Source organism: Halyomorpha halys, unplaced genomic scaffold, assembly GCF_000696795.3.
Source record: "Halyomorpha halys isolate HHAL.00 unplaced genomic scaffold, Hhal_1.1 Scaffold324.1, whole genome shotgun sequence".
NCBI classification, from domain to species: domain Eukaryota; kingdom Metazoa; phylum Arthropoda; class Insecta; order Hemiptera; family Pentatomidae; genus Halyomorpha; species Halyomorpha halys.
The window spans coordinates 348,275-376,187 of record NW_027112641.1 but is presented as its reverse complement, the minus strand read 5'-3'; the positions used below and the strand labels follow the sequence as shown (position 1 = coordinate 376,187).

Here is a 27,913-nt window from a genome sequence, read left to right as displayed (position 1 = left end):
ACATCCTTTACATGTTATAACTGTAGTGGTGTGGGAGGTATAGAGGTAGATAGTTGTTAACCTATGGATTGTTATATTTTGACAACTTCATACTTTCATTCAAGAAGATTCACTACTCGAACATTATTAGGTAGGCTTCAGAAGACGTTCAGTGAATAATTCTTTATCTCCTTTTTTTTTTTTGACTATATTGAGTCCAAATTACATAAAAAATTGAATTTTACAAAAAAAAATTTTTTTTATTGGATTTGGTATGGTATGTCACCTACACAATATTGAAATGTGGACCATGGCTATAATTTAGGATGATTTTTCTAAAAATACATAATTAACTTGATTTAGTGAATGATAACACTTTCTTCCTTCTTACTGTATAATAATTTATTACTTATTACATAGCAACGTTTCGGGAGATTTCCCCCATCTTCAGGCTGCTGATAACAAAACTTATCTTTAACATATAATTATTCCCCTATAAGTCTTATTAGCTAATATCTTATAAAATTATTGTCATAATGAGTAAAATTTTTTTTCCAGAATGAATTTTTTTTTTGATTTTGGAAAAAAAATTTTACTCATTATGACAATAATTTTATAAGATATTAGCTAATAAGACTTATAGGGGAATAATTATATGTTAAAGATAAGTTTTGTTATCAGCAGCCTGAAGATGGGGGAAATCTCCCGAAACGTTGCTATGTAATAAGTAATAAATTATTATACAGTAAGAAGGAAGAAAGTGTTATCATTCACTAAATCAAGTTAATACCTTAAGATTCTTCCAGTCAAAGGATTATTAAATCTAAAAATACATTTATTTAGTGACTATATGCGAATTGAATTGATATAAAACGTGAATTAGATGTTTGTATTTACCTTTTTCGTTCCTTAGTTAGTGTGAAAAATAATTTAAATCTTGCAAATCACTGAAACCTCAGAATGGCTTCAATAAATTGATTATTAAGATTAAGGTTTTGGCAACAGACTAATTCTTATTTATTTTACGATTAAATAATAGTTCATAGGAAGCTGTTTAGGTAAATTGAAGTAACTGAAGGCAACCACTTATTTTCATACTCTCTCAAGGTTGGATCACCTGTAAGTGACAGTAGGCGCTGGAGGGTTAAAGGTGATACTACCAAATTTACTTTTGGGTTTATATATAAAGAAAGATTTTATTTACTTTATTTATCCGATTGTTTCGTATTTTAGGATATTAATAACATTTAAACCCCCGATTAGTATCTATATTGTTATTTAATTTCATTATATTTGTACAGTTATTGTTTGCTGCGATTTTCCTTTGTTGCTTAATTAAACAAAGAGGAATAAATAGTTGTATAGCTAAGGTCAGTAATGTTTGGGGTATTGATCCCTTGATAAATGTCGGATGCTAATCAGATGAACGTAGTCATCAACTGAACTAAAAAAAATTAAATAAAGAATCAAGATAATTAATTTTTCAATTATTAAGTAAGATAATTTTATACATTAAATCACAAATAATTTCCAGACTCTAAGGTTCAATGACCAAAGCTCATTCATAGTTTTTGATTCATTGAAGTAGTCATGCCTCCCTCGAAGGTTATGACTTGGTTTAAAATGTGACAACTTTTTCATGGTCTGATCGCTCTCGTATAAAGATTTTTTTAATTTAGTGGATTAGGAAGACAGAGTATCCTTAAAAAATATGTCCACATCTATGACCATTCGTTTCCTTCCTTGTGATACTAAAAGGAGAAAATTATTAGGAGCCTGAAATTCTTAAGTTGTTCCATTTGACAATGCCTCTTTTTTTTTTTAACCTTCGAGAATTAAAAATGAAGAAGGCAATTATCCTTGGAGTTGTGAATTCCCAGGGTGAGGCAAATGAATGAAAAAGTATTAATGATATTTAAAAAAATCCGTTTGCTTTAATCTCCGGACGCGCATCAAGGTTGTTTTTATCGATTTTTCGAAGACACTAAAGGGTTTTGAGTCAATAAACATGAGGAATGAAAATTTTACCTTGTTTTCATTTTGGGATGATTTGTTTCTTAAAAATTAGTGAGATAGTTTGGAATAATTTTGATTTTCAGATAACGTAACACAATTTTTACTTCTTAACATAAGTAAAAAGAAGAAAAAAAGATTTGAAAATTGCACTTACATACAATACCTACCATATTCACCTAACCTGACTGAAACTGTTATTTCATATATTCCACACATAATATTTTCTCTTTTGTTTGCAACAAGGTAAAATTTCAATTTGAATATGTTTCTTTTTAAGTATTTTCACACTGAAGAACCCATTTTTAGGCCCTTATGCAATTTTTGGGTTCTCAGGGCTAAATTAAAATGAATATTAACAGAAATTGAATATCACTTTCGGTGACCTATATATAACATATTAACGGAAAGTATTTCATTTATGAAAAAATGCGATTCCAAGGTCTCATGAATCCCAATAACCTAGTCTCGTAAGACTGTCTGTGTATATTTATGTGTGTTTGTGAACAAACTAGAAACAAAATGTTGGTACGGAACTGAAGTTATATATTAAAGGTAGGTACAAGTATGGAATGTGACAGTAACGTTTTCTATAGAATCGAATCACCAGAAGGTATACTTTATATCTTTGATTTCACACATTATTTTTTTTTTTTACTATTGTTTAATGATTTTGATATAAATCGCCATATCAAGTTCTTACCCCTTTTAAAGTGTGGTAAAATTACGAATTCTTGTCCAAAAAATGCCTAGTTCGGAAATACTTCGGCATTTAATATAACAAATGTAAAAAAACAGTTTTATATGTACTTCGTTAGTAATTATTCCGTGTATGATAGATTTTAAATCATTATCACTATCACTGGCATTTATGAATGACGAATCATTACTATTACTATTATTTATGTTGGATAACAAAAATGCAATTTTATATAATTCACAAAAAAGCAATTTTTAGAACTGATAAAGCAATAAACTCTGGTGGGAAGGATTGTTTGATCGGTTTCAAAGTTAACAAACTGGCTTAGAAACGAAATTTTTTACGGAACTGAAATTAAGTATTTAAGGTAGGTACATGTACAGGATGTGACAGTAACGTTTTCTTTAAAATCGACTTATCGGAAGCTATACTTACTATATATCGAGGTGTAGATAGATGAATGAGTGGATAAGATGGTAAACCATAGATTAATGGGTGGAGAAGATGGTTGGTGATTGATGAGTGGAAGATGGAAAAGATGGTGAGTGGAGAAGATGGCAAACCGCAGATTAATGAATGGAGAAGGTGGTTGGAGGGTGTGGTCAGAAAAAAAAAACAAATAAACAAGAAATTATTTATTCATGCCGTCCTTTCGACCTGAGTTTCAGGTCTCCATCTGGGCTATAAAACAAACATCATTAAGCTAAGATTAACGAATAAATCATATACTAACAAATTTGGAAATATACATAACAATGAATTGAAAATAAAAAATAATTGATTAATAACCATGGAATTAGACAGTAGCAGAATGATAGCAATGAAAGATGAAATATAATATTATATAGGTAAGAAGATAATATATGAAAGTAGTGCCTAAAAAAATAAACTCTGGTGCGAATGGTTATGTGATTGGTTTCAAAGTCAATAGCATAATGAATTCAAAACTAAGCCACGTCTCCATCTTTAGTTAAAACAATATTAAAAACAGAGGAAGCAAAGAATTTAGCTATAGTTCTAGACATCAATGGTTTGGATGCCTTAACCTGCCCGATATGCTGAGTGGTACTTGACACACAGCCCGTGACTGTCACGGGAAAAACCGTATGGTATTTGACACTATACCCGTGACAGTCACGGGATACACAGTCAATGGGTTAATATCATTATCCTCATTGAAATAGTCCTACGAATGTCGAATTTTCACAAAAGCTTTCTTATATGTTCTTTTAATTTAGTTTATTTCAAATAGTTAACCATTTCTCATTGTTAACGGTAATAAACAATGGTTAAATATACAGTTTATTATTAACTAAAGAAGAATATAAATGTCTTCTTGTTTTAATGGTTCGAACGATAGTATAAGAATGTAGCAATATATGTTTTGCTATCGTATAAATAAAAATATAGCAAGAATCGTAAATCTGTCGAATTTGAAATGAGCTATGATTTAAACTCGAAGTAGGGTTGTAAGCCAAAGTTGTGTGATGCTCTTAAACAATTTTTGCAGTTCGATCGAATTTTTAGCTTCTTGTTCAATATCGAAATAAAATTGATCCTGTAGTCCATAGTTAATATCCATTAAATTTGTATAGGATACCATACCCCGCCTGAGTCCTAAGCAAACAATCTCTGTATTTACTTTCCATCATCAGCTCGCAGTCCCACATATTTTCTCTTCCGCGAAGTGGGCCTTCGACTCGTCGATTTTCTTTATTCAAATGGGAAGATCCAAGAATCAAACGGACCATTTTCCAAGTTCAAGAGTACAACTTTAATGGGTTATACGTTTGTACAATTTGATCCTAGATGAAGGGAGAAGTTAGCGCAAGTCTCTGTGTAGGTTTGTATTATTTTCAGCGAATAAAACGAGAGTAAACTGGATTAAATTAAAATCAAGTTGTGCTGAAGACGCAATGGTTCAACCGATATGATCAAGGTCAGAAATATTAAGCGGAATAAATTAGAAATAACTTATCAAGCACCTGTCTTGGAGATTCCATTTCTTCTATAATATTAATATAATAATAATATAATGCTATAATATAATAATGACATATAAAATCAGCAAATGTTTGTTGTCGCAGTCACTAACCACATATGCTATAATATGAATATTATAAGATAAATTGGTGAATAATAAGAGGTACTGATAAAGGTGTGAGGAACGAGTCCAGCATGAGGGTCTGGATATCTATTTTAATAATTTCTAGTAAAATAAATGGAAGTATTAAATAAATAAATCCATGTCAAACTTTTGGATTTTGGCCATATTTTCCAGGATTCTGTTGGAGCCCAGAAGATTATACCTTAGTGAAGTATACTAGTAAATATCTGATATTTAATTAAGAACAGTCCTTAGTGCTGGTTAGCTGAACTTGCAGTTTTCGACGGCTCTACCATCTAATTTCTTCTTGAATTACTTGTGAGTATTCCGATGGACAATTGGAGTTCATTTTTATTTTAGTGTAGAAGCATTTTAGTTCTAGAAGAGGAGGTACATTAATTGATTGCGTGGCTTATCAGTGCATATTCCCTCCACTCCCTTTTTGGTTTTCCTCAATGTCAAGTCAAGGGTCTATTTAAAGTAATACCTTTTCAAAATGTTTAATGAAGGTTTTCACTGATTGCGTTCTAAGTTCCATTGCGACCGACATAACTTAAGCTTCGTGAGTATATGTCTGTTTGCACCCTCTCGCCATTATTGAGGTGACTTTAGGAGACCTTAGGGCTTAATTAAGAACTGACCATCTGAATCATAGTCGATGGCTTCCGAGCATGTGACTGCATACAATTTGACGGATATTCCTGCTTATAATACTGTGAAAAAAGTGGTATATATTGATGAACTAATTCTTAACTGTCGTTATAACTACAATGAAAGCGTTTAAGCATAAAACTCCTTTCAATGGTATTTAATGTAGTCCTTTTACATTTTTTTTTGTTTTCAATAGTTTACCATTTACAACACATTGCCTATAATAAAATCTTTAAATTTTTTATATTATTATTAATTATATTTAGCGTATAAATACTCAGCTGAATTTTTTATTTATTATATTATTTATGTGTTTAGTGAGGCTTTGAGATCCATGATGATCGTACCGGCCTCTTGTAGAGGATTTATGGTAAGTGAAGATCAAAGAAATGGACGAATTTAGGTCAGCTGCGGTGGCGTACTTAGAGGCCCGTATTTAGCTCAGGTGGTTGAGGCGTCTTATCAACCTGTGAATAGCGAGCGGCGCCGGTTCGAATCCGCCCAGAGGGTGAACTTTTTTCATTTATGGCCCCATGAAATGAAAAATTTGACCCCCCCCCCCCCACACCATGGTTAGAAAAGGTTGGTCACCTCTAGACCCCCTCAACCCTGTGTGTCAGAATGGGCAGGAAAGGGGACACACAGAAAAAAAAGTGGCGTACTTGTTTTGTTAATTATTACCATTTTGTACCTAGGACGGATTTATTTTTAAGCCTCTTCCCATAAAGAATTTTAAAAATATTTGAGGTATATTATTAAAGGGCAAACAGTTTTAACTAATAGGCATATAGGGTACTCAATTACGAAGGCACGAACAATTATATTAACACAAACTCGGCTATGTTCCAATCTCATTTCAGAACGCATTACAAATTATGTCCACTTCATTATTTAGGTTGGCAGCACTGATTACTTTATTTTAGTTTCGGATTATAAATTAGGCATTGGAAATTTTGGAAAGAGACCCCAAACTTCGCTATGCTTAGAAACTAAAGTATCAATTTCACCGTTAATGGTGAACGGGAGAGTTATGGTTACATTTTAATTTATAGTTTTAAATAACCAATGCATCAATCATCATATAAACATTTATGTAAATCATATATTCGCAGTAGCATTTTAATTAATGATAACAATATATAACATTTTGTATTTTTATTGAAATGTTTTATAGAATCCAAGTTATCATTGATTATTTTCTTTCTCAATTTATTTTTAATAAGTTTTAAGTGTTGGGAAACATAGAATACAAACTTTATCAATTCCTTGTTTGAATCCGGCACACTCTTACAAGCATTGAAGACAATTTTGCCTGTAAATGTTTTTACACCAGATAATCTTTTATTTGAAGTTCTTTTTTTCTCTTTCTAGATACTCAATTACTGTAGCATGGAATGTAAATTTTGATTTATATGAACGTTATTGGACAAGTCTAGCAATTTTATTTCATAAGATACTGTTTCAAATTTTCCGAATAGATGAAATCATAATTCGTTTTCCTCTTCTTTAAGATAATCTATAATCGGAGGGTTTATTTTACTTGTCAAATGTCTTAAAATCTATTAAGAAACGCTGATTTCGTTGTTAACACTTAAAAAAGAATTACAGCAAGAGTAGTGATAAAAAAATCACATCATTAAAGTTTAACCATTCCCTTTCTTCATTTAGAAGATATCGTTACAGTTTAGGTTTTTAGATTGCGTGACTCCGTCCAGTTTGGGTGTTGGAACTCCTTATATTTACAACTTCTCTCTGTCAACTAGACTTTATGTTTGAAATAATGTCCTATTTATTGTTATTAATGAATACACATGAGTTTGAGAACACTCATGTCTATTTGATTTCTTATATTATATTTTTTATTAATTAGCCTATCACTGAATTAAATGTAACGACTAATGTGCTTCAAATAAATTAAGATTGAAATATGTAATCATAATTGAAGAGTCAATTTACCATAAATATGTTGTTGGTTTTTGAAAGTAGATACTATTTGTTAATATAAATTCCTTTTAATTGAATAAGCTTTTCAATGAAACAGCTGAATTTATGAAATGTGATTTAGTGCATTTTCTGCTTTGGACTTAATTAGAGTTAGTAAAATATTTACTTTTAAAATCAGTGGCGTTGCGTGATCCCAAAGCCGAGGGTTAAATCTTGGGTCCCCATCCAAGATTTATAAAGGGGTAACATTAGTTACTTAAACTCTCAAAAATTTTGTTTCATAACCTTTTCATTATTATTATTGTTGTTATTTCTAGTGTTTCTTGAATTATTAGAAATATATCAAGAAAAATTGAGATGCCCTATTTGGCTTCTGGCTAAATTACATATCAAGTTTTCTAATTTCATCTATGCTTATTTCGCTTTTGACTGTTATGCTAATGTGCAGTTTTAATGAAAATTATAATTTTTAATTGAAGAGAAATGGGTAGTAACGCAAACTACTGGATTATTGTTACTATTATATATAACTGAATGGTATGTCAATTTTCACCTATATGTTTTGAAAGTATATTATAGAAGACATTTTTTGTTTCTTCAAAACGTCTTGTTCTGAAAAAAACCTTTTTCATTGCCTATCATCAGCATACCCGTGTATCATTTCTGTTGGAAATATTTATTTATGTGAAGGCCTGAAAAATTAACCAATGTAAGACAGGTACGCTTTGAAAGATATTTTATATAGTGAGCAGATACATCTCATTTTTTTTTTTAATTTTTGTTAGGGCCTTTACGCCAGAGAAAATACAAAAAAAAAAGTTTTTTATATTCTATTATAATAATTAGTTGTCCAATTAGAAGAGAATAAAAACTTTCTCTTCGTTGACCTATAACTCGTCTTGTAAAGGTTATTCCTAATTTCTGTCGAATAGGTTCGATTACTTGTAACATATTATTACACATTTGGCACGTGAGAGCTTCGAGACCTCCAAGAAGGATACATGGGTTCATATTAATAGCGGGCCGTTCGTAGCCGAGGGGGTGAATTTGACTGTTTGGACTTTTATGTGGTGGTCCCACGAAATGAAAACTTGACCCCACACCATGGTTAGAATATGGTGATGACCTGTTTATAATCCTCCTCACCTCCCATACGTCAGAAATGACCAAGAAGGGGTTCACAAAAAAAAAAAACTGAGATGGTCTACTGACTATGGTTAATTCTTTAATAAGAATTAATACTTATTAATTCTCTTGTGCTCTTCGTCCATTTGTCATACTCCATTTTTATTGATGACTGTTTCGATTATTTCCTCTTCTTACTCCACTTTTCCCAGAGTTTTTAAAAAAATTTCAATTGACTCGTGCATCCAACTTCTCATCTTTGACAAGTTTTATTGCAAAAATTCCTGCTGCTTCTTTCTGTCATTGCTCTAAATTCCATAATGCGCTGGAACGCAGATCTAGACTACAGTTATTGCTCTATTCTTTACTACCCGCCATTACTTAAGTATTTACATAATTATGGCATTACACGGCTATGGGATGTTTGTATTTTGGGTGTAAGGTTAGCTAAGTAAATTATATTAGCTCAATAAGGAATTTTAAATAAAGTAAGATATAAACTATGATAGTTATCGAACTTGAATATGGATTATACTTTATTGGCTCATTTAAATTAAATGCTGAAGTTTTCTCCAAATGTAAATAGTAAAGCTGTAAATTTAATAATGTAACGATATTAAACGGAGATAAAACTAAAAAAAATTGTTTATTTTTTTTAAATGTATCGTTATTATTTTAAAAAAAACAGAAGTGAAACGAAAGACAACTAATAACTCTAATTAGATAGGAAAATTAAAAAAATGTCTATTGATGGATTGTAAGGATTGATTGTATAGCGAGGGCGAAGAGATGGGCTTAATTCAACGATCACAGGAGCTTTGAAGAAGGTGGTAGGCTCGTTTAACATTAGTCTAGTTATATTGTAAGTTAACTTATTTAGTTAAGTTATTGTAAACTGATTGAGTTACTTTATTTATATTAAATGTATTATGTAATATACAGTTGTAAATTTCAATAAAGTTGTTAAAAAAAAAATTATAACATTCACAACACGTGAGCTGATAAAATTAAATATTTTTCGAGATATAGTTTTTTAAAAACAAAAGTTTATTTTTAAAAACGAGAAATCAAATAAATAAATTTCCTGAATTTATTGTGGACCTATAAACGCATTGATGTATTTTAGCGCTCGTTTGGCTTTGAGTTGTGAGTATATGAATCAACTAGATTGTATTTAAATTTATTCCCGGAACTATTCCTGATATATTTGTCAAGAACTTTATTTCGGAAAAAAAGATGTAGAATTGGTTCCTTATCAGGTTCTCAGGGTCATCTTCTTTTCAGAAGCCTAGCAGGATGTTCGGAAATCTCTTTGGGTGAGAAGTTATTGTTTGTTGAATTTGTGATTGCATGGTTACGTAGGAACTCAAAGATATTTATAATTTTGAGCATAATTAGGTCAGTTTCTTGGTGTTTATTATTTTATTTTAAAGTATAATGACTTATAAAAATAATAAAATTATAAAAATAACAAATTAAAGAAAGCATATTACTGAATCTATTAAAATTTAAAGAAATTAATCCATAATATGCCAAGTACAATAAATATTGAGGCAGAAATTCTTCCTCCCGTTATTAATCGCCGAGGAATTTTTAAACCAGCCGTATCATCCAATAATGCCGATGGACGATCTTAATAACGCAAGATGACCGGGTTTCTTGGCCATGAAAAATGAAAGCTGGAAGCTTCGGGAGGAAAAATCCCTTAAATTTCTTCTACTTTTTTCGTTTTCGGTCGTGAAAGATCGGAGACAGACAGGTGACCTTTATCTGGTCAAGAACTTGTTTCGTGTCTTCTGGTACTCTACAGCTCGCGGGGGATATCCATTGTTGGCCACTTGAACAGTCACTAGAGTCTAGAATTCCTTTTTTATAGCTATACCACTTTTTTCCCTCTATACATCAATATGTAGCAAATGAAATGCATAGATGGCTGAATTGCCTGATTGAATACGGATTATAAAATTTAAAAATGTATACATTATATCAAGAAAAGAATTGGGCATTTGGTTCTAAGTGATCTTAAGGTTTCTATGGATTAATTAAGTTTTTATTGCGATCGTGGCAACAGTTAATCTAAATAAACTGTTTGATGAATTTTTTTAAGAGTTTTAATATAAAATTATGGAACGAACTCTTATGTTTATGGGCATTCACAAAGGAAGCCAAAATGTGGTGTCCAGAGCTGAAAAAAAAATCCTTTTACTGTTTAAATAAATAAAATTTTGTCCAGAACATTTTTTATTCCTTTATAAGTCCGACGTTTAGGCCAATTCGTTCATCCTCAAGGACAATTTTAGAACCACATAATTTAAAAAACAACTTTATGCAGGCTATTCTGCCTAGGTCATTTATATCAGTCCACAAATTACACTAATTAGTCAATTGTTCACATTAAATTAAAACTTTTTATCGCAGTCAACCTTCTTGGTTGTGATAAATTTTAACAAAGAAGGTTGACTGTGATAAAAAGCTTTAATTTTTAATTTAATTTGAACAATTGACTAATTAGGGTAATTTGTGGACTGATATAAAAGATCTAGGCAGAATAGCCAGCATAAAGTTGTTTTTTAAATTATGTGTTTCTAAAATTATCTTTGAGGATGGGCGAATTGGCCGAAACGTGGTACTTATAAAGGAATAAAAAATGTTCTGAGACTAAAATGGACAAAATTTTACTTATTTAAACAATAAAAGGGTTTTTTATTAATTAATCCCGTTTATTTATTAATTGGTTTTTAAATTTAAAATTAAATTAAATGTTGTTACAGCAAACCTATCGTTTACAGTACACGTTTAGGTCCGTTCCTCCCAACTTTTAATCTTCTGAAGGAATTTTTTCCGTGGGTGAATCAAGAGTTCACTCCCAATGCACATTGGAATATTTCTAAATATTCGTGATTACAAATGTTTTTAGTGAATTTCTCCGTTTCTCTTCTGAATCTGTTGCTTGTTTACATCTCATCCTCGATGTTTCTGGAATTGTTTCTGCCCCTCCTTATGGTTTCTCAACTTTTCAAAATACCACCTGGAAATTCTTTCTTGTAACTAGACGTCAGGGTGAAGTCAAACCGTCTCGATCATCAATATTGAATTGTCCCTTGTGCCAGGTTTCATGATAAATGTTGAAAACATTTTTTTTTTACGTAGTAAAGCGCGTTATTAGCTTCAATTTTTGTATAATATTTTGAGGATTAGTGGAAGTAATGTTAAGGAAAACGGGAAAATCTTAATTTTCTCTTCACTGTCCGTCCATTCTTGTTCCGATGATGGACTGGTAATGACGGTGGAGACAACAATTTTATACATCCACAAACTGAACAGGTTAACAGGGGGTTCCTGAAACATGTATCTTATATTTTGAACTTAACCAAAGACAAGTAGTTTTTATAAACATGAATAGATTTTTATAAGTTAGATGAAAATACCTAATTTGTTTTAGACAGTTAGGAGTATTTTTAATTTTTTGAAGTCATATTCTAGTGGTCAATTCCTTTGAGAATGATCTCAGATGGAGCTCTGATCAGTAACCTGTGAGCTAAAAAATTTATAAGTGCGCAACAAGGGCAAAGGTCGAATTATAAAGAGATTAGCTTAAGTTTTGAGTTTAGTAGTTTTAAGTTTTAAGTAGTATTAAGAGAAATTTTTTTAAAGCAACCATAATTGTAAACAAAGTAAATCAAATCGCCACGAACCACTTTTTCAGTTTTTATTTTATTTATCAAAATGTTTTTTAAGGTTTTGTGAAACCTTATAAATATGTAACATCGGAGGTTACTGGTTAGGTTACAACCTTTAACAATATTATATTATATGTTGAAAGCGGAATTTTATTTTGATTTTCATTAGGTTCAGCTTGAATAGTATAATAATTTTTTTAGTTAATTTTATTTTGATTTTTAGTAAGAAATCATCTTATCACAATGTTTTTTAATATTAGACATCAAATTCTGTTTCTATGTACTTTGCGTTAGCAATCTTAAGTTAATGATTTGTTTAAATAAAATAATTTTTTTCCATGTTAAGTTCAGCCTTTTTTTGAGAAACACTCTTTATTATTTCTTTAAATGTCCAACGTTTCGGCCAACCTGGCTATCCTCGAAGACAGTCTTAAATATAAATTTATACCTTGGAATTTAAAAACTTTTTGCAGGTTATACTGGTCCAGGTCATTAATTTCAGTCAAATCACTCAATTTTGACATTTTTCCATTAAATTTTAAAACTTTTGATTACAGATTAACTCATTACAATTATCACACAATATTTTATGTTGTTAAGATTTTTTTTTACATTCAAATCAAATCAACAACCATAAACAATAACTAAATGAGCCTCGGTTTAAATTAAAGGTTTCCTTTTCAGATGGAGAAGAGTTTCCCATTGATTAAACCACAAGCTTTGAAATAAGATAAATATTTATTTTTGTTGAAGGCCCTAATTCTGCCCAACTAAGGGAGGCAGAGGGGAAGCGAGAGGATTATCCACAGGTTATTACACTGGCCTTACCTGAGTGGGAGGGCTGAAGTTCATTTCGTGGGTTGTTAAGAAAATGAATTTCATCCGCCTCAAGCTTTGTGTTTTACAACAAAAAGTTATAATAAGTTCAATTTCTGCTTCATACGTGGTGTTCACAGTTAAGCATTTTTTCAATATGTATTATTAAAAAATCATGCAACCATTTTGAATTATTAATTCAAATGCAAATTTAATTTCGCTGTCTTCCCTACATTGGTTGTTAATTTTACAATAATGTTCTAAAACATCAAAGGGAATATTAGTTTTATAATTGTTTAGGCTAATAAAATGTCATCACCACGAAGAGTTTTCTCACTCCTTCTGGTTTCTAGTAAAGATTTATTGAATTGTTTCGTTACCTGCATTAAACGTTTGTGAAATCTGTTTTGATTTATTGGTTTACTAAAGCATTTTTTTTTATTAACAATGAGGCGTTTCCATACTTTGTCCCCGTATGTTAGTATAATTTGTATTGTATTGTGTAAGTATAAATAGAAGGGAACAGTGGAGATATTGTTCCTGAGTGTATTGTTAGCTGAAGGACTTCAGTTGGGGAACTTACCCTCGGTGAATTTGCGTCGTAAACTATGTTACGTACGTTCATTACTGGGATTACTAAGGCCGTTATTATCTGGTTACCTTTTAAATTTATTTAATTCATTATTATTTACGTTTGGCTGTCATTGTTAGTGTGCCTGAAAAATTTTTTTTAGTGTTAGTTACGGTCGTTTTAACCTAGTAAAATACATGGAAAAGTAATTACTAAACTGACAAATTGTGTTCCTGTCGTTATTTGAAAATGTTTGTGCTTTTAGACCGTTATTTTGATTTACTCACTTGGACACTCAATCTAACCTTTAAAAATGCCTAAGCTCCGTGGGCATGGCCTATTGGCTTCACTTTTGCTTTGAGGAAGGATAGAGTTATGCCAACCGCCTGGTTGCAACCTGCGATTTTTCATTATTTAGTTATAGATTTACTCAATAATTCTTAACGGACCAGAGCCTAACAAACTTCCGCCAGGCTTCTCTACCGTGAGCCATTCTTCTTTATTTTCTAACAGGCATACGGCTGCAGTTTACCTCGTTGTCGTCGAACCATTGTGCTTGAAGTGTTTCCCTAACGCTATAGAAAAGTTTCTTTGACGACCTCCCTTTCTTTTCTCAATCTACTTGTCCTAGCTATTTGAGTCGGTACCTTTCAATAGTGATTGCGATAGTGGCAGAATTATAGAGTTGGCGTAGCTCGTCGCTTTTTCTTATTCGCCCCTGAATTTTGTTTATTTTCTTGAAGCCGTACATTCTTTTTTGAACTTTCCTCTTCAAATTTTACCAACCTCTCACTTTCCTACCACTCTCTTTTTAAATAAAGATAATATCATTATCTCCTCACACTGCCACTTACCAGCTGCCTTTTATTTTACTTTAGATTACAATGACGGACATTTTTATTAACTTCAACGTTAACCTGTTCGCCGAGGACGTGATCTACGCTCGAGAAGTCACTTCTCTCTCTGTGAAGATTTCTATCGTTAGGTATTCTCCTCCTCTGGTCCCTCAAGACCACTCCCATGTTTTTAAATTTCCAATTTTATAAAATACCAATAATTATTTTCATTTAATTTTTATAAAACTAGTAAATAAAAACCTTCTTGCTTAAATGACAGTTTGAAATTTCCTCAATAGGACCGTATTTTGCCGGACTGCACCTATTTCCTTAACGCATATCTTAAAAAATTGTACTAAATTCAAACTGGTTATGATTACCATGCAGTTGAAATTTTTTAATTTCTTTCAAAACACATTTGATCTTAAGCACTAGTTGAGAATAATCATTGAGATAAAACGTTTTTCATTAAAAAAAATTACAGTCAATAGAAGGTGTGTGTACTTGAAGAAAAACTTAAATACTATTTAAAAACATTAAATTTCTATCATGAAAATTCGTCATAATCTTAGAATCACCCCATACGCGGTTTCTCATTTGATTCCATGGATTTGACAGTGCCGTCAACAAACGCTTCTGGTCCCAAATGTTATCAGTTTGAAAACGATTTTTTTCCAATTGATAAAGCTGTTAATTAAAAAAATAATTAGAATATATTGCTATTACATTGTGAATTGTGATTAAGTAGATATTACATGCTTTTAGCGAACCACAGGGACACATTACAAATGATAATTACTCTGAAATAATTTGGATTTCCTCTTGGCCACGTCGCGAACTGATGATGATAAACAAAACAAGATAAACTACATTGAGACAGACAAAAGGATTATCAGCCAATGAAAACAAGGAATTCTACTCACAAAGCCATTACCTGAAATGTGGATATAGCATCAGCTTTTGTGTGGATGCTACGAACTTTTATCAGGATCCACGGCATGTGCACATAGAAACTGCCCTTAAGGATTACAAAGGGGCTGTCAGTTGGGAATTTGGAATATATTTTTAATATTCCTTTTCCTACTAAAGTTCATCTTCCAATTTAGCTATAATTAGTTGAAATTTATGAATAATGTAAGATTGGACTGCCGAAAAGTATTCACAACATCTGATATCATTTCGAGTGTATTTTAATAATTGTAGTTATACAGAAATTTAAAAATATTTTTTTCTTTCAAAATAACGTTAATGAAATTGTAATTTTAAATACAATTATTTATTGACAATTTCCCCTATAGTTTTTGTATGAACTTGGTCGAAACATTTGTATTGTTATGTTTGTCAAGTTTTTGCTAAGGACTGGGTAAGAGAAATATGGGGCGAATGAGAGATTAAAACATACACAGGGAAAAACCAAAGAAATACTAGGTTCGTTACGATACAATGTTAGGTGATATTTATTAGAATGAAGAGAAAAATAATGTATTAATATTATATCTAGAAATGGATTGCCAAGTATGCTACATTATATAGAAACTCAACATATTTGGAAAATACAACTTGTAAAAAATATAACATTACTCTCTTTTTATAGATTTTTTTTTATATTGCAAAGTATTTGTATTTTCTTTTATAGATTTTGATTTTCCCATTAGTTAGAGTAGTATCCCTTGCTCAATATTAGTGTTACAATAATAATATTGATGTGAAGAATCATAGGTTCAGTAGTTTGTTAGGAAGTACCGTTTTTAGAACGGGAGGAAGATTTTCATACAAGGAGATGATTTTTTCAATATCACGCTCAATCGCCAGAGTTTTCCACAATTAAGGGCATCCACTTTATGAGACTAGGTGGACCTCAAGAGGGTTCTAGAAACCACAGGATAGACTCACGGTTACAGTCTAACAGAAAATAATTATCTGCTACAGCTTGGATTCAAACCGGAGTCCTTGGAGTTGGTAGCATACATAGTTCAACAGTATTAAACAAATATTTTTATTTAACTCCTGATATTAACCATATTCATGTTAAAAAATAAATATGCAAGGTAGGTAGGTATTTTCCCTTAGGGTAGAAATTTGTCTTGTTTTATGTTTTTATTTTTTTTTTTTGGAAGGGTTTATTTCCCGTAAATATTGAACGAGATGACTAGGGCTTCGGTCATGAAAACCAAAAATAGTTTTCAAATATTTATTGATGACCAACGTTTCGAACCAAAAGAAATATGGGGTTATTTTTTCACCGTAGCCAAAACATCAACCCTAACTATCCTTTTAATTTATTAAATATTTTCATAGTTATTAGTGTTTTTTTAAAATTTATTTACTCAACCTTAGTTTGTGACAGTTTGTTGAAATTTTTTTATAAAAATATTTAACGTGCTTATTTATTTTTTAATGATTGGAGAAGTTTGTCGGGGGGTGCGGTCAGCAAAGAACAACATAAATAAACAAAACGATATTTATTTATTTTATGGCGACGTTTCGACCTGAGTTTCAGGTCTTCATCAGGGGTTATGGCGTAGAAGGTAGGCCTGCAACTGATATTATATATTTAAAATATAATATAATAATAAAAAATAATAGCAAATATTTATTTTTTAAATATTTTTTCTTATACGTAAATAAATAATGCAGAAAAAAATTACAAATATATTTAGATCGATATGAAAAATTCCCTACCTTTCTACTATATAGAATAAGTTTGTATATTTCACTAGAAATAACTGTACAATTACAAGAGCCCAAGTGGAGAAAAAAGTCAGCTATTTCACCCCAATTTTCGTTTACTTTAATGAAAACTTGGTATAATTACTAGTCAAAATTGATGAGTGTGCTAATTATAGTAAGGAGGAGTATAAATTGTCTGATGTTTCAAAATGTTCAAACTTCTTACAGCATTATAAAACATCATTTAAAGTAGAGTAAATTTACCGAAATATCAGCCGTTACAGAGCTGAATAGTTCCCGAGATCCATTTTTTCCCCTAAAATCAGGGAAAATTAGTATTATATATATATAAATAATTGACCGTATAATTTCAAATTATGAAGAAAATGGTCAGAAGTAAAAAGTCTGGAAAGCTCTCAACATGAACAGCTCTGATGAAGCTCTTTAAAGTGGGGTTAAACGTCGTCAAATAAATAGTTGTTAACTAGTTATGTTCTCTTTTGACCGCACCCCTGACCAGGTTCTTCATGATTTGAGAAATCAGTAGTTTGTGAATTATGGGAAATCTCAGGATCTGTAGGTCTCATGGTTCCTGAGATAAAGATTTCCCGCAATAAATTCACTAACTACAGATTTTTTAGTATATATTTTATGATATTTTGTTTTTTAAAAACTGTATTTCGGGAACTATTAAACAGCTCTAGTAGGGCTAATATTTTAGCATATTTATCCTATTTTAAATGATTTATTTGGTTTTCTAGTGTTGTGTTTCAATGCTGTGAAGCTCCGAATTAAAATTATTTATTTTTTAACATCTAGACAAAGCAGTTATTTTGTATTTCTCCTTACTATAATTGATGACTCGCCAATTTTGACTAGTCATAAGTTTCCATTGAGGTAATAAAAAATTGGGATGTAATAACTGACTTGTTTTCCACAGGGCTCTTGTGCTACTAGTTGGGAGTACAACGGAGCTTAAAACAATATTAATCTCTCACGCTTATAAAATGAAATTTTAAACTACTATAGTTTTTTGTATTTTTGATTACAATATTGTAATTAAAGAAATATGATTTACATGTATAAATATTACATCAATTATATTATTATTAATGATAGCTCGTTTATTTCATGTATAAAAAAAAATAATTAAATTTCTAAAACATATTCTTGCTATGGGTACGCCAAAGAAGTACACGTTTCCATTTCTTTCTTATTACGACAAGGCGTAAGAAAACGAGCTATGAGGACCAGACTCTGAACTGGGCCACTTGTGGCCACTAGTACTATTAGAGGAAGGCATTCATTCATACATCCGCCCTTTAGTTGATAATGTTTAATTTAATAAGGCACTTATGATCTCTTTGGATCCTGATGTAAGTATTGATATTTCGGAATAGAAGCCATTGGGTTGTCCCAGTATCGATATTTTCTATTTTATTTTACTTTCTGTTTATTCCAGCAAAATGTTTGATTTTAATATTTTACTTTTGTTGATTATTATATTTGCCGTGGGAGCTTGAATGAAAATTTATTGGAATTCAAATGGTACCGATAATAATTGATTTAATTTGTGAAAGAATGAATCCTTGATCGTATACTGAACTCGGCACTGAGAGTTTTATTCATATATAGTTCAAATTCATCTGAATACGTATAATGTATTTAGAAATATACTTGAACATTATATATATATATATATATATATATATTGTATATAGAGTAGATTTTAATCGTAGTAAATATCAAGAAATTGTGGTGCATTCTATATTATATTTTATAAATATTAAGAACTCAGAATGTAAAGAGAAATAAAAGAATATTATTGTGATATAAGTGTGTGTAAACAGATACCAAATGAATATAACCTTTAGCAATAAGGAAATAGAAGTCACAATAAATAAATAAATAGATAATCATTGTAAATCCACTATCAGCACTATCTATTACACCGCTCGGTCAGTGGAAAATCAATTCGTTTTCTTCATATATAAACTCGTATAACAGAAATATTTTATGAGATTTCTAAAGCATATTCTTAATTAATTTATTTTTAAAATAATTATTTGATTAATAAATTTAAAATGTTACTTATAATTAATGAATCATCACAAAAAATATTGTATTTCACTTTTACGATTCGTAGCTTTGTGTAAATAGAATTGTGAATGATAACCTATTATAATATTAATAGAGTCAATAGAATGTTGACCAATTAAGTACATTTAGAAGGACCGGCTTCATCTCAAACTCTGGAAAATATGTTTATGAATCCAAATATTAAAATTTAATTAGATAAATTACATTTGTTCATCTATTTCAGGCAATATTTCTTATTTTATAAAACCATTTTGTATATAAACTATTAAAATGCGATGAATTACAAGATTAAGGACTTGGGTTAATTTATATATTGTGATTAAATTACCTTCTTTTTCAACTTTTGTTCAAGGAACAGTACTTCTCAATGAATTGAAACGTTAAACCCCATGGGTTGTAGTGATAATTTTTTTTTATGAGTATGAGGAGCTTACTATCAAAATTTACTACATAAATATAACCAGAACTTACTTAATTTATTTCAAAATTTATATTTCCCAGTACTGTAAGTGTTCCTAATCAACTTTTTTAATATCAATTAAACTTATCTGCATTACGTTCTCCCATAGTAATTAAGTGAATTTATTGATCTTTGCTAGAAAGCGCGTGGTATGTGAAGAGAAAATACAGACAAATACAGGAATCATATATAATAGATTGGAAATGTCTAAATATCGTCCCGGCACAGTTATTATAGATTATAATTAGTGATCCTAATATTTTGACCGACAATTTATATTCACTAGATCAACTAGATTTAAATAAATCGCAAATACTATTTATTGATAATTGAGGTTAACAGCTACATGAAGCACATAACTTTTCTACTAATGGCGTTTTCACCAGTTGTGTTTATGTTATCACTGATATTTTTTAGTTTTATTTCGATTTTTATTATAATTAATTTTCTGTGCTGTAATCGAAACTGATTTCTATATTATGCCACTTTTAAGACCCTTTTGTATGCAATTTTGTCAAGACAGGGTATTGGATGTTCGACCATTTGGAATGTTAGGCAAGATTTGTTCGGGCAAAGGAGCATTCCTTCTCGATCATTCGATCTGCGTCCCTTTGAGCTCAACTACATTTGCCAATATCCCAGGTATTTATCACTTAGCAGTTAAATATATGCCACCATTTCACGATATAAAAATATTACTGTATGTATATGTTTAATTACAATGACCAGAAATAAAAAAAAAAAAAAAAAGTTGGCTGTTTGATTTGGGGTATCCACCTTACGCCGTGGATTTTCTTCCTTTCACCATGAAAAAAAAACTTTATTCCATTCCTTTCCTTTTGGTGAGAACGAGTAAAATATTAGAAAAACACTAATATTTGATTTAATTGTGCAGAAGTGAATTGCTTGAGCAAGTTTATTTAAACCACGTTACTATTTCGGTTTTAATTAATACTTTGTTTTACATATATTAATTGACCCATAATTTCTTCCAATCTTGCTCCAACTCTTTAAACCCATTAATATCAGAAATAGGAAATTACACAAAAACTACAACTAATAGATATAAACATAAAAGAAACCAGGTTTTCGCGCAGTAAAAATTTATGAATGATATATTTCAATATTTTCCTTTATTTCAATACTGGTTTGTTTATTTTTTTAATCTTTCGGTTGTTTTTATCAAAATGTAAAACGTATTTGTTATATGATAAGTAGTGAGAAAATTGTATTGTATAAGGGTGTATGCCAAAGCAATGTAGTAATTATATACATTTTATATTTATGAAATAAAAACTTTTAAAAAAATATATATTCTATATTTAATTTTTATTTATGAATCTATTAAAACATGCTACTGTCGGCGTTTCTCCAATTTATGTGAAATGAACATGTGTAAATTAAAAAAATGTTAGTTTTATGATCTGTTCTTATTTGATTTAAATGCAATATAATTATTATTTTGTTGCGATTGGCTTTTCATTTTGACATTTTTTACGTGTACTGCTTAGCTCAGAAATGAATTTTCACATCAATAATACAAATTCAAAGAGTATTTCTAAAATAAGACTTTAAATTTAAACCATTGCATTGAATTGAATAAATGTACACTTGATTAAATAAAGGAAGATGCAACGAGGAGATGAATTGTTTTTAGTTGCTTTTGTTTTTCTTTGCCTATGTTTTTATCTTGTTTTAGCCAGTACCTCTCAATAAAGGATAATTGTTCCCTTTAACTGTTATCCTAAACGCTTTAGTCTATGAATTTCTAAAAAAACAAAATTGTTTTTGTTAGTAGTGATGTACTACTCTAATTAGAAAAATATTGGATACAACAATATTATGCAAAGTTAACCCAATTTACATTGCCTCTTTCTGTCATTAAGGAACAGGTGGGGGTGACGAATTTTGAAATAATAGCAGGCCTTAAAGTTACACAACTATATCTATTCACAATGTGATGATATTGCTAAATAAAAATAAAGTTTTAATTAATTATGATGTGATTTGGCATTATCAAATATTAATTTTTCGTACCATAATCATATCTACGGTTAACCCTTAGAGAACGGTGTAAGTAAAAGTAATAACTAACTCATGATAAAAGTTTTATTTTATGTTTAAATGTATGACTGTTTATAAAATATACCATATGTATACAGTTCCAATTTAATTAATGCAACTGCTCATGCATTCTCAGGAGTTACTATATTATATTTATTGTATAGATAAGGAATATAAATATGAAATGTGTTTTTTTTTTTAATTTTTGTTCGATATACCTTAACATACATCGATTTTATACGTTGAGTCACAGGTAAATGATTTATAATGGGAAACTATTTACCTATTAACTGATTTTTGAAAGTATATAACCTTAATCAATCATAAATGCTATCTAAATTTGTAAACAATAAATGCCATAAATAGAATTAGATCTTGAGGAACTTTAATAAATAGATCTTGCGGAACTTTAATAACAATAAAATTCAGAATATATTTTTTTTGTAAGAAAATAGTCCGGGTGGTGGTCAATAAAGGTAGAAAAACTATTTAATGATAACGTTTCGCTGCACTTTGCAGGGCTTTATCAGGGGTAAATGAAAACACGATACAAACAGTGTAAAAAGTGACAGAACATAAGAATAAATTAACAGAGAAAGAAAAAAATATATATTTTTTTACATTAAAAATAATAATTTTAAGTCAATGAAAAATGAAGATAGGTGTATAGGCAACTAAATATTAATTACTAATATAGCTAGGTGTGATAGAATTGCATATAAAGAACTAGATCGATAAATTGTAAAACAATACTAATTCGAAATATTTGTAAACATAGTAACATGAACAAAGGAAATATTAAGAATATTAATAAAGATAACAGACAAACAGCAATTACCTGATCCTGAGAAAAAGGTTGCAGAATGAAAAGTCAGGTACTTTGAATTCACCTCGATCGCCCCTTATCGATCCCCTTTATCTGGAATCACCATATCAACATCAAACTAACTCAAACCTTAGCAAATTTAGCAATGATATATCCTATCCTAAATAGGAAATCCAAATTGAAACCAGTAACAGCTATCCTTATTTTCAAAACAATTCTCAGCCCACTGCTGATGTACGGCTGTGAAGTATGGGAAGCGGCAGCAAAAGGAAAAAAATTACAATCATTTCAGAATAAAGTCGTAAGAATTGCAGTAGATGCTCCTTGGTTTGTAAGAAACAGCCAATTGCATCGGTAATGGAGACAAGAGGATTACATCTAAAAAAGGTTCATGAAGTTCCTACTCCCAGTTACCTAGAGTCAAAGGAGCAGTGACCTACAACTTGGGAAACCCAACCACAACCCGAAGACTGAAGCTCAGGCTGCTGCAGGGTATCCTACTCTAAATTTTATATCTATCAGTTCTGTTATTGTCACTCTAAAATTTTATTTTATCTTAATTTTTTTTTTTTTTCTCTTCATCTTTTTCTTAAATTCAATTGTTGTTAAATCCATAAATGTCATTGTCTTTATTATTAACTTTATTTTTATCAATTTAATAAAGAACTCAAATACTATCCAATTATAGTCTCAAAACTTTATTTCTTTTATTCGTCCAACGTTTCGGCCAATCCGGCCATCTTCAGGGACATCTCAATACCACTTTGCAAATATATAATTTAAAACACTCTAAAACGTCATTCAGGCTATTCTGCCCAGGTCAAAACATTTATATCTAATTAGTTAATTATCCATTAAAAACACAGTCAAAAATTATTTCTATGCAAACACTATTAATAGACATTTATTAATTGACAATAAATGTCTATTAATAGTGTTTGCAAAGAAATAATTTTTGACTGTGTTTTTAATGGATAATTAACTAATTAGATATAAATGTTTTGACCTGGGCAGAATAGCCTGAATGAAGTTTTAGAGTGTTTTAAATTATATGTTTGCAAAGTGGTATTGAGATGTCCCTGAAGATGGCCGGATTGGCCGAAACGTTGGACGAATAAAAGAAATAAAGTTTTGAGACTATAATTGGATAGTATTTAAGTTCTTTATTAAAGAATTACCAGTCTCAAGAAAATATTAAGATTATAAATTTATTTTTATCTTTTATTAAGAATTACTATTTTAATCTATTTATTTTATTTATTTAAATCATTGTATATAGTTAGGGGTGTCTATTGTATGAGAATAAACCACCCATAATCAATTGTTAAAAAAAAGTACTACTTACATTAAACATGTAGGGCCCTGGTATTAATTAAATAAATAAAATATGAAAATACCCCACTATATAACTAACCGTCAAAAAGGGTTAGATTTTTTGCTCTTTTTCATGTGACGTCATTCGGTTGCTTCTTGGGCCCAACTAAATCCAAAGAGCATATATTCGACTCTACGGCTATAATTCTTTTAAAGATATAAAAGCAAATATAGGTACGAAAATTCAATAAACCATGGGTTGCCCTGGCCACCTCTGTTTTGATTGAGAAATAACGTAAATCGTTTCAATATTGTATTTAAGTGATTTACCGATAAAATTTGAATAATTTTGTATTTGTTTTATAATCTCATCAACCCAAACGCTGTATGTCGTCTTTAACATTCACGTTTGGCTCGTTGCCAATGTTGGTTTTAACTGAACTGTTTGGGGAAAACGAGTAAATGAAATTTCATTTGAAGCTGGCCTATGTAAAATCCGGAATAAACTTGTACCAGAGATGAAGAGAAACGAATTGTGTAGTTATAATTTGTTGACTTAACGAAATGTGCTGCTGAAATAATCCGGAGAGAGTGGGCAGACCATGAATAATGCAAATTGGAGGCTGCAGTGAAATATGTGTGGCTAATGGAAGGCGGCTAATTTTTTAATACGAGAGCAGATAGCGCCACCAGGTAGCTTTGCGATTATGGAATTATCCACCTTTTCCGTTGTATATGTACCAAGTTTGTTCAGGGAATGGGGATTTCCTGTAATAACAGATGATAATCAAGTTTAAGGGAGACAATCGGTTGGCTTTAATTATTGTTGGAGAAGGGTTATTGCTTATAGTAGAAATCACGAAATAAGGTGTGTATAAAAATTACGACGTTACGAACTCTAATTCCATAACCTAATTGACCATTCACTTATGAAAGGCTAAGAATTTTTTATCTGTCGTTTCTTTATTACTGTTAATAAAATGAGAACTTAAACAAGTTGTTTTAATTTCTAGAATTCTTATAAATGCACAAATACCAATTAAACTGATATCTATTCTGTCAACAACAAAGAAGTTGATTATTAAATTAATTTAAAACTCATTGTAATTAAAATAATGACCAACATATTTTATGTCTTAATATTATAAATGACTTACTTACTTAATTACTTCTCTTTATTAAATACTAAAAGTAAATAATATAAATAATGAATTTTTGATAATTAATGCCCTTCATAATTACAACATATATAACAAATACTTCTAATAAATGAATATTAAAAGTTATTTAAACAATATATGTTATCCAAGTTATTAGAAAAAACATGGGACTCGACTACGTTCCGCAATACAGAATATAGCAGTTTAAAAAAATATATTAGAATCAAAATTTAAGGTACTTGTTTGTTTATTGTTGCTTAAAGGCTTAAAACTCTCTGGTCATCAACGCCTATATTTAAGGTACTTTATTCTTATTTAATTTAGTGTAAAATGAATATTAAAACGTATTCGAATAAGACAGGCTTTTGAAGTTATATACAAATAAAAGGGGAATAATATATATTTTATTGATACTTCTAGAAATTTGAGGTCACGAAGCTGTAATTCGTGATCGTTAAAGGAAATTTTCAGAACTGTCCACCGTAAGCCCTTCCAATTTACAAGTAATGGATACTAAACGATTCCACGAAGAAAAAAAAATTATTATTATTACTATATGGGCGGCAGACGTAGGCTTATGTCTTCATGTTTCTTGACGTTTTTTTTTCGTAGGGTGGATTCGTCACTCCCACGCCTATTTTTGTGAGTGGCACCTATTGGCCTCACAAATGCCCGAGGGAGGTTTTGTATTATTTTATGGTTGAAAAAAAGCCCGGGTGGGACCGGGACTCGATCTGACAACCTTTGGATTGGTAGACTGGTGCGTTGCCATGCTGCTACCAGTGCTCGAAGAAAAAAATATATATTGTAAAAAATCGCAGGAATTTACAGTTGCTTATTTAGGTATAGGTTTATACAGCTGAAAAAAATCTATGTTTTATTATATTAGAGAAGAAACAAATAAGGTTTTTTTAATCAGGTGGTCACTAAGTTTAAAATTCGTAATCATAAGCCCAAAACCATTAATGAGCCAAATTTTCAGATCTTCTCCCTGAGCTCTAGAATTTTCAGAACCACTCTATTTTTTATCTATTCATACACTATTTCTCTTTTCCCTATAAAAAGTCTCCTGTTGAATTTCCCCATAAATTAATTTTATATTTATATTTTTCTCAGAAAGGTTCGTTCAAAGTTAGAATACTAATTAATAATTAATGCTAAAAAAAAAATAAAATTAATAATTGATATTACAGGAAAGAGATAAACTCATGAAACCTAAAGCTTAAGTATTTTAATGTTTGTGTTTAATTTTAATGTTTGAGATACTTAAGTTTTTTAAAATGCAGAGACTGTTTAATAGAGTTATTTAAGGAGGTTATCTGATTCTCAAGTCTTTGATTATTATATATCTTTAACTTTAAATTCTGTTTTTTTTTTACATTGCACTTATTTAATTAATGACAAAGTATTGGTATTTTTCTAATGAACTACTCTTAAAAAACCAACAGTTTCACTACGTTTGTCGTTCAGGAATAATAATGAAAGAAAATAAAGTTTTCTTTCTCTCTAATTCATTAATTAATGTATCTTAAACAGATAACGTTTGTTGTACTTTAAGCATCCTGCATCGTGGAAAAACCATCTTTTCATTTCCTAAAAGTCACAAGGAATAATCACAGTATTAAGAATCCTTTAGTTTAGTTAAGTTGAATTTTCTATTTAAAGAAATATTTTATATAATATGTTTTTTGTAAATGCTGAATAATGTTATATAATTCGTGAATAGTTCGGCGGAAATCTGTTTGTTTTAATCTCTGAACCAAATTCATATTTTATTTCTTCATTATTAATGTGAATTCAGTAAAAAAAATATCATTTTTTTGTAGCAGAGTGCAGTCTTTAGGCTAATAATTACTAGCCAATATTTAAAGGATAATAAGATATTGTACTAATTAGATTCTAGAAACAGATGGGGGAACCCCTCGCTCAAGTGCCATCTTTCATTATACACGAGTGCTCCCCCGAGCCAATAAGCTTGTCCAACAGAAAAATTTCTCTGAGGCCCCCATCCATCCCGCAGCCAATTTCCTTAAAGGTTTCATAAACGAGACGAGTATTCTCCAGCTTTGAGTTATGCCTGGAATTCTCTTCTTTTTTTTTTGGACACAATTATCTCATTCCAGTCGTTTGTGAGGGGGTCGGAGACACACCGATTTAAAAAGCTGATTGTAAATTATAACCCACTTTGGTATTACACAGTAAATTTGATTTGTTTTTTCAAGATTTTTTTTATGCCAGGGCTTAACCATTAACCATTTATTAGAAATAGCAAATGATATGTGATCCACGTTTCTGGTAGACGTGAGTCTATAGCAGAAAATGTTTGTTTACAAAATTTTGTGACAGCTCTGGTTACCGTATAGTAGTTTCCAATAAAATATTTGATGAAAATATTGTTTTTTCAAGTTATTAATTTGTTTTAAGAAATTCAATAATGTATTGTCCCCCACAATCTGATGAATTGTGTGATTAATCTTGTGAATTAATAATTAAAATCAGCCGTAAAGATTTTTTTTCGACGTTAATGCGTTTTAATTTTTTAGCATATCAAAACCTAGACCTTCCTGGTAACATTTGCTACAACCCCCGTGCTGGCTTAATCTGACTTCGCTTGAGAAAACCCTTATATTGATAATTTTTTAAATGATTAAGATTTTAAATTTCCATTATGAAAAATAAAAATGTTTCTTATTTGCTAATAAACCTCAATAAAATCGTTGGATGTAATGATGAAATACTTGAACACCTACTATGTTGTCCTAAGAATATGGTAGATAAATATTTTCTGTTTCGTTGTAGCCGTGAGTCAGCCTTGTGGGTTTCGGGAGCCCTAATGGGTCCACCTAGCCTCAGGAAAATTGGGCAAACATTTGGCGGTTGAGCGTGATTCTAACCAA

General features: G+C 30.3%; 1 long non-coding RNA gene across 1 annotated transcript in view; it reads left to right on the top strand.

Annotated features, from left to right (window-relative positions):
* LOC106681284 (uncharacterized) overlaps positions 1 to 27,913 on the top strand; it is a 305,757-nt gene that overhangs the window by 643 nt on the left and 277,201 nt on the right. The window lies entirely within an intron of this gene.